Source organism: Meriones unguiculatus, chromosome 2 (assembly GCF_030254825.1).
Source record: "Meriones unguiculatus strain TT.TT164.6M chromosome 2, Bangor_MerUng_6.1, whole genome shotgun sequence".
In the NCBI taxonomy this organism is placed as follows: domain Eukaryota; kingdom Metazoa; phylum Chordata; class Mammalia; order Rodentia; family Muridae; genus Meriones; species Meriones unguiculatus.
The window spans coordinates 90,311,378-90,320,757 of NC_083350.1; the positions used below are offsets into that span (position 1 = coordinate 90,311,378).

The following is a 9,380-nucleotide window of genomic DNA, read 5'->3' on the forward strand; positions in this document are numbered from 1 at the left end:
AAATAAGGAAATCATGAAATTTGCAGGTAAATGGTGGGACCTGGATAGGATCATCCTGAGTGAGTTGTCCCAGAAGAAAAAAGACACACACATGGTATATACTCACTCATACATACATACAACATAGAATAAACTCACTAAAATCTGTGCATCTAAAGAAACTAAGCAAAAGAGAGGACCCTAAATAATATGTTCAATCCCCATCCTGAAAGGCAAAGAGGATGGACATCAGAAGAAAAAGAAAACAAGAAACAACCTAGGAATCTGCCATAAAGGGCCTCTGAAATCCTCTGCCCTGCAGACTGTCAAAGCAGATGCTGAGTCTGATGGCCAACTGTCGGGCAGAGTGAATGGAATTTTAGGTAAGAATTGGGAAATAGCAAGAGCTGGAGAGGACAGGAACCCCACAAGGAGAGCAACAGAACAAGAAAATTTGAACACAGGGAATTTCCCAGAGACTCATATTCCAACCAAGGACTATTCATGGAGATAACCTAGAACCCTCACAATGCAACCACTTCTGATGAGAACTGATAGACTAAGATCAGAAAGAAGGAGAGGAGGACCTCCCCTATCAGTGGACTTGGGGAGGGGCATGCATGCAGAAAGGGAGGGAAGTTGGGACCTTGAGGGGAGGAGGGAGGAGCTTATGGGGGGATACAAAATGAATAAAATGTAATTAATAAAAGTTAAATAAAAAATTTAAAAGAAAAGGTACCAAAATTCCACATTTATCACTAGAATTTTAGCATTAATATTCTTCAATTTTAAAGTTTTAATGAATAATGATTAAATTAATATTCTTCTTTAATATAATAATGTCTGCTCCTCCTTTACTAATATTATTTTCATCAGCATTCAGTTCAAAAGCCAATAAAATAACATATTTGTAATATAAAATTTCTTATCAACAGCTGAAATATTTCTTTGGGTCATCCAATTTTTATTTAATTTGTCAACATATCCCAATAGCCTACCTTAAAGTGATTATTCTCTTCATTCTGACAAATATAAACATTTTTATCTTAAACTACGCTAAACATTTATGCCATAAGTACATATGCTGTACTTAATCTATTAACACTTTGTAATAAATAAAACATTACCATTAGTATGTCTAAGAGAAAACTTTTTTAAATTATTATAATTTTTTATTTTTATTAATTACAGTGTATTCCCTTTGTTTCCCACCAGTAGCTCCCTTTCTCTTCCCCTCCCAATCTCATCCTCCCTCCCTCTTTTCCACCCATACCCCTCCCCCAGTCCACTGATAGGGGAGGTCCTTCTTCCCTTTCATCTGATGCTGTTCTATCAGTTCTCATCAAGAGTGGCTGCACTGCCTTCCTTTGTGGTCTGGTAGACCTGCACCCCACTGAGGGAGAGGTGATCAAAGAACAGGCCAATCAGTTTAAGTCAGAGACAGTCCCTACTTCCCTTACTAGGGAATCCACTTGGATATTGAGCTGCCATGGGTAACATCTGTGCAGAGATTCTAGGTTATCTCCATGAATGGTCCATGGTTTGAGTATCAGTCTCAGAAAACACCCCTGTTTCCAGAATTTTTGGTTCTGTTGCTCTCCTTGTAGAGCTCCTGTTCCCTCCAGACTTTTCTATCTCCCCCTTCTTTTGAAAGATTCCCTGCACTCTGCACAAAGTGTGGTTATGAGTCTCAGCATCTGCTTTGATACTCTGCGGGGTAGAGTATTTCAGAGGCCCTCTGTGGTAGGCTCCTGTCCTGTTCCCTGTTTGCTCCCTCTTCAGATGTCCATCCACTTTGCCTTTCTGAATGAGGATTGAGCATATTACCCAGAGTCCTCCTGCTTGATTATCTTCTTTAGTGTACAGATTTTAGTAAGTTTATCCTATATTATATATCTAATATCCACATATAAGTGAGTATATACCATGTATGTCTTTCTGCTTCTGGGATACCACACTTAGTATGCTCTTTTCTAGGTCCCACCATTTTCCTGTAAATTTCATGATTTCCTTGTTTTTAATTGCTGAATAGTATTCCATTGTGTAAACACAATAGTATTCCATTGTGTACCACAATTTCTGCATACATTCCTCAATGAAATGCAAATCAAAATGACCCTGAGATTTCATCTTACACCCATCACAAATGCTAAGATCAAAAAAACTCAAGTGACAACACATGCTACGGAGGATGTGGAGAAAGGGGATCCATCCTCCATTGCTGGTGGGAATGTAAATTTGTTAAAGCACTTTGGAAATCAATCTGGTGCTTTCTCTGACAATTAGGAATAGTGTTATATCAAGATCCAGCTAAACTCCACAAGGAGAGCAACATAACAAGAAAATTTGAACACAGGGAACTTCCCAGAGACTCATACTCCAACCAAGGACTATTCATGGAGATAACCTAGAACCCTGACAATGCAGCCACTTCTGATGAGAACTGATAGACTAAGATCAGAAAGAAGGAGAGGAGGACCTCCCCAATCAGTAGACATGGGAAGGGGCATGCATGCAGAAAGGGGGGAGGAGGGTGTGACTGGGAAGGGAGGAGGGAGGAGCTTATGGGGGGATACAAAATGAATAAAGTGTAATTAATAAAAGTTAAGTAAAAAAATTGCCCCCCCCAAAAAAAAACAAATAAACAAACATGAAATCAGAAAAAAAAAGATCCAGCTATACAACTCCTAGGCATATATCCAAAAGATGCTCAAGTTTTCAACAAGGACATTTGCTCAACCGTGTTTGTAGCAGCTTTATTTCTAATAGCCACAAGTTGGAAACAACCCAGATGCCCTCACCTGAGATATCTTAACAGATAAATTAGAAAAGACCAAATCAGAAAAAGGGAATAAGGGTTAATAAAAGAATCATTATGACTGAAACATAAATATTGAGAGAAGAGCATCAGAGATTCTCAAGGTATTTTTTTTCTCTGAATACTGTTAGTGTTTTATATAAATAAACACATTGTAAGAGTTCTGGGATAATTTCCAAATAGAAAAGAGATTTCTTCAAGTGTATGCATTTTCCCTTAGAATAACACCTTTTGTAATTATTCTGAAGTGGAACAATGCTGAATCCAAAAAATAACACAGGTTGATGATATGATCAAAATGTCTTTGTAACAAGAACTGAAGTATACATGAATAGGGGAACCTTCCTCCACTGCTGGTGGAAATGTAAACTTATACAACCACTCTGGAAATCAATCTGGCATTTTCTCAGACAACTAGGAATAGCGATTCCTCAAGATCCAGCCATAACACTCCGAGGCATATATCCAAAAGAGGCTCAAATACACAATAAGGACATTGGTTCAACCATGTTTGTAGCAGCTTTATTTGTAATAGCCAGAAGCTGGAAACAGTCCAGTTGCTCCTCAACTGAAGAACGGATGCAGAAATTGTGGTACATCTACACAATGGAGTATTACTCTGCAATGAAAAATAAGGAAATTATGAAATTTTCAGGTAAATGGTGGGAACTGGAAAGGGTCATCCTGAGTGAGCTGTCCCAGAAGCAGAAAGACATACACGGTATATACTCACTCATATAGACATATAACATAGGATAAACCTACTAAAATCTGTACATCTAAAGAAAACTAATCAAGAGAGAGGACCCTGACTAAAACGCTCAATCCCCATCCTGAAAGGCAAACAGGATGGACATCAGAAGAAGAAGAAAACAGGAAACAAGTTAGGAACCTGCCACAGAGGGCTTCTGAAAGGCTCTGCCCTGCAGAATATCAGAGGAGACGCTGAGACTTATGGTCAACTGTTGGGCAGAGTGCATGGAATCTTATGTAAGAAGTGGGAAATAGTAAGATCTAGAGGGGACAGGAACCCCACAAGGAGAGCAACAGAACCAGAAAATTTGAACACAGGGGTCTTCCCAGAGACTCATACTCCAACAAAGTACCAGGCATGGAGATAACCTAGAACCCCTGCACAGATGTAGCCCATGGCAGTTTAGTGTCCCAGTGGGTTCCATAGTAATGGGAAGAGGGACTGCCTCTGACATAATCTGATTGGCCTGCTCTTTGATCACCTTCCCCTGAGGGGAGAGCAGCCTTACCAGGCCACAGAAGATGACAATGCAGCCACTCCTGATGAGATCTGATAGACTAATATCAGAATGAAGGAGAGGAGGACCTCCCCTAACAGTGGACTAGGGGAGGGACATGTGTGAAGAAGGGGGAGGGAGGGTGGGACCAGGAGGGGAGGAGGGAGGGGCTTATGGGGGGATACATAGCGAATAAAGTTTAATTTAAAAAATAAATTAAAAAATAAATATTCATATATGCATGCAATAACTCTTAGTGGAAAAAAAGAAGTCCCAAATTTAAAGAACACCAGAAAGATTTAAATGGAAGAGTTTTGAGGAAGGAAAGGGAAAGGAGAACTGTATAATTATATTAAAATCACAAAAATAAAATAATTAAAATAAAAAGTAACTACCTGGGAGAGGTAACCCTATTAAGCTTTGAAGAGAAGATGTAATTGTATAGATAAATAATTATTAGAAGGAAATTTTTAAGTCAACAGGAGGAAGGGCAGAAATTTACAGTCACAGCCACAAGTTGCATTAGGACAGTAATGCTAGAGATCCAAAGATACAGCAGGCACAAAATATGAACAAAAACCAAGGGTCTCCATATCTATTTGTATTTTATGCTTTATCACACTACATAAAATTGATTCAACAAGAGTGTTTCACATTGTCTCCATATTATATGAATTTATAATCCTCATGGCTTAATAAACTGATATATTAAACTAATATTAAAAACAATTTTAGTATATACTCACCTATAAGTGTATATTAGACATATAACATAGACTAAACATACTAAAATCTGTACTCCTAAGGAAGCTAAACAAGAAGGAGGTCCCTAAGGAAAATGCTCAGTCATCATTCAGGTCATCATCCAGGGCAAACAGGATAGAAGTTGGAAGCAGGAGAGAACAGATAACAGGACAGGAGCCTACTACAGAGGGCCTCTGAAAAACTCTACCCAGCAGGGTAAAGAAGCAGATACTGATACTCATAGCCAAACTTTGGGCAGAGTGCAGGAAATCCTATTGAAGAAGTGCCAATAGAAAGACCTGGAGGGGATAGGAACTTCACAAGGAGACCGAGAGATAAAAAAACAACCTGGGCCCAGGAGGGCTTGCAGAAACCTATGCTCCAACCAAGGACCATGCATGAAGATAACCTAACACCCCTGCTCAGGTATATCCCATAGACAGCTCAGTATCCAAGCCTGTTCTTTAGTAAGGGAACCAGGGGCTTTCTTTGACTTGAACTCAGTGGCCAGCTCTTAGATCACCTCCCCCTGAGGGGAGGGGTGCAGCTTTGCCAGGCCACAAAGGAAGACATTGCAGCCAGTCCTGATGAGACCTGATAGGCTAGGGTCAGATGGAAGGGGAGGAGGACCTCCCCTATCAATGGACTAGGGGAGGGCTATAGGGAAAGAAAAGGATGGATGGGGGACTGGGAGGAAGTGGAGAGGGAACTACATCTGGGATACAAAGTGGATAATTGTAATATATAATAATAAAGAAATAAAAGCAATTTTGTTGACTTTTAATTTAATGCTACTGTGAAAAAAAAAACTTGGAGAACTCCATTTATTTATTTTCATTCATCTGAGACCAATTTCTTCCTCCATAATTTTTTTCATGGCATTTTTCACCTCTGTATGTAAATTAGAGGATTGAGCAAAGGTGTCCCAATTGAATAAAATACAGCTATCATCTTGTCCATAGGAAATGTGGTCGCAGGACGTGTGTATATAAATATACAAGGTTCAAAGAACAGGATGACCACAATAATGTGAGAGACGCAGGTGGATAGGGCTTTTCTCCTCCCTTCAGCACTGTGGTTTCTTAGGGAAAGAAGAATAATGACATAGGAGATCATCAACATGAGGAAACTCACTGTACAAAAGGCTCCACTGTTGGACACAAGAAACAGGTTGATCACATGAACAGGCAAGTTTCAACAGTGGCTGCAAGTCACAAAAGTAGTGATCTCATTGGGACCACAGAAGGGTAAACTCAAGGCCAGAAATATCTGAACTAAAGAATGTACACAGGATCCCACCCAGGCTATGGCCACCAGCACCCCACAGACCCATTGACTTATGATGGTCATTTAGTGCAGGGGCTTACAGATGGCCACATAGTGGTCAATAGCCATGAGGATGAGGATAAAGGTCTCCAGGCAGCCAAAGAAATGAAGTGTAAAGACTTGGAGTATACACTCATTGAAAGAAATAGAGGTCTCCTTCGGCAGAGAATCCACAATTGTTCTAGGGCTATAGTTGTAGAAAAGCAGGTGTCAGACAAGGATAAATAGAACAGGAAGAAGTACATAGGACTCTCAAGGGCCTGGCTTGTCTTGATGGTAGCAATGATCAGCAAGTTACCCAATAATGTCCCCATATAAAAAAGTAAAAACACAACAAATAGGATTTTCTTCTTAAAAGGATCCTGTGTCAAACCAAGTTGAATGAACTCAGTCACATTGTTACTCAGTCACATTGTTTCATTTGATCAGAAGTGGTGAACAGTGAGATACCTTTTCTGAAAAAAAAAAAAAAAGACATTCATTTTGTGGGTGATATGTGATGCTATGGAGCATTTTAAGAAAAAGTAAGTAACCCCTATTAATCATATTCTGTCTGTTATTTCTTTAATAAGTGGTTCAGCACTTCTTCCTAAATTTTAGTGACCATTTATATTCATTGTTATGAGTACCAAATATGGTTGGGAATAAATTCCCATTGAACTCTTCAAACACAAATCCCTGTTATCACAATTATGATTAATTTTACAACTCAATGTACGTGAGTAACAATATGTGATCTGTTGTATTTTTATCATTAACTTTAGTTTTTACATTCAATTAACAATAAAGCATCTAGTTCATATTTGATTGTCTTGGGGTTTCATGAAAGAAATAGTGAGTTGCCTATCACTACCACACCATAAGGAATAACATATATTTCTGACACATCATTATGCACGCTTTTGCAGAAATGATCATATATATAATATTTGAAAACTCTGCAAAGGTTCTTTCATACAGCTAGTATAAAAATAAGAAAAATAACTATTTCTAACTTTTAAATAATCTTAAATGTTATACTTACTACTTGACATATTCACTGAATCGGAATAATGCCTTTTAGTAGCTAGAAATATTAATATTACCAGTTTTAATTCATGTTTTTTTGTAATAGAGCCACATTTTAGAGCAGTAACAGCCCAGTGATTACATCTGAATATGAAAACGGCAGATATAATTGTTCAATTGTTACTGTGTTGATGAAAGTTTTTATTCGCATGTTTAGATCATCTGACAGAGAACTAGAAGGTGGATAGAATCCCCAGTAGTTTTTTTCTAGTAGTTTTTAATCTGTAAACACAACGTTCTTGGAACAGAGTAGTAATACAGAAACAAAAGGAAGATGTTGTTTTGCAGAAGAGGAAAAGTAAATGATAAGTAATTGGCTCTTTATTCAGTTTGTGTCTACCTCAAAAGTCAATTACTTATTTTTAAATACTACTTTAAATAAAAATTAACGTAATACTATAATCATAATTTTACTGTTAAAAACAGAGCTTTTTCATGAATTATTTCTTGTCAAAATAGTTAGATGACACATATAGTCAGTAATACGTAAATTGAAGTGAAATCTATTTACATGCCACGTTAAAGGCCTATGTATCCCACTCACATAGTCACAGCATGATGTTGAAAGCTGTTAGCCAAAGTAAGGAATATAACAGACAAGAGAGACACAAAATTATCCTCATATGCATTTACATTTTTCTTTTAGCAAATTTTCTTCTTATTCATAGGCTTGAGATGCCTTTTGTTTTCTATAAATGAAAATACCCATGGAGAATTCCCAGAATAAAGTTATTCACTGTAGATTTTGCGATCTTTGGCAAGGATCTTAAGGTACAGGAGAACTGAGTTGTTCTGTTAATTATTCAAATGAGGCTATACTTTCATTTGTGGTATTAGAATCCTCCATATTTGTACATGAAAATGGCATATGTTTTGTGGGCATAGAAAAATGCATTTACCTCACATCATTTTGGATACTCCTTGGAAAATATAATGTTTTAGGTGTTTCTAAGACAAGCTCATTAACCTCAAACACATACTCAGCATTTTTTACATAAAGAATTAAAAGCACTGGATTTAATAAACTTGGTCAAAGTTATGGTTTTTTATCAAACATTTAATCATTATTTTATTTTTATCAATAGTTTATTATTATTATTATTATTTACATTTTATTAACTCTGTATCCCAGCTGTATCCGCTCCCTCATTCCCTCTGAATCCCACCCTCCCTCCCTCAGCTCCTCCCTGCCCATTTCCAAGTCTACGGATTTGGGAGGACCTCCTCCCCTTTCATCTGACCCTATTTTATCAGGTATCTTCAGGGCTGGCTGCAAAGTCCTCCTCTGTGGCCTAGGAGGGGTGGGGCCTTGAGGGGTGGCGAGGTCAAAGAGCCTGCCATTGAGTTCCTGTCAGAGATAGCCCCTGTTCCCCTTACTATGGGAAACCAATTGGTTATTGAGCTACCATGAGCTTCGTCCAAGCAAAGGTTCTAGGTTATATCCATACATGGTCCTTGGTTGGGGAAACAGTTTCAGAAAAAACCCTGTGCCCAGATATATTTGCTCCTTGTGGAGCTCCTACCCTATCCCCGTCATACTAACTCCCCTTCTGCTGAAGGTTTGGTTATGAGTCTTAGTATCTGTTTTGAAAAGCTGCTAGGTAGAGTCTTCTGCAGTAGACTCCTGTCATAAGTCCAATGCACATCCCATTTGTCTTTCTAAATAAGGATTGATCATCTTACCCCGTGTCTGCTTTCTTGTTTATCTTCTTTAGGCGTATAGACTTCATTATGTTTATCATATCTTGTAGGTCTATATAAGCGCGTATATACCATGTGTCACGAGTGCTTAATTATGCCGGAGGACTTTAACCAAGACGCCACAGAGGGTGGCAAGGTATTGATAAGAGCCAACGCCAGAATGATTTTTGAATGCTGCTTTAATCACACTAATCACACAGATATCTAACAGTTGCCTAGCTCATTATACATCCTATGGGGAATACAAGCTGGCCACAGGTACGGACTCGGACACTTTTGCCTCTGGCTTCAGCTGTCTTCTAGGTCCCGGAACTTCGCAGTTCCAGCCGGACCTCAGATGCATCTTCTGATGACTTGATAGGCCTCAGAGCTTCTTTGCTCCAGCCAGACCTCAGATGCAAAGAAAGCTGCGGTTTCTCGGGAGCTGCCTTCCATGGCCGGTCTGATAAGGTAGGTGGTCCTTTCAGAACCGGTTTGTTAAGGTGGTCTGGGCT

General features: G+C 38.7%; 1 pseudogene; it reads right to left on the reverse strand.

Annotated features, from left to right (window-relative positions):
- Positions 1-5,625: 5,625 nt before the first annotated feature.
- Positions 5,626-6,530, reverse strand: LOC110540596 (olfactory receptor 4C16-like; annotated as a pseudogene).
- Positions 6,531-9,380: the final 2,850 nt, after the last annotated feature.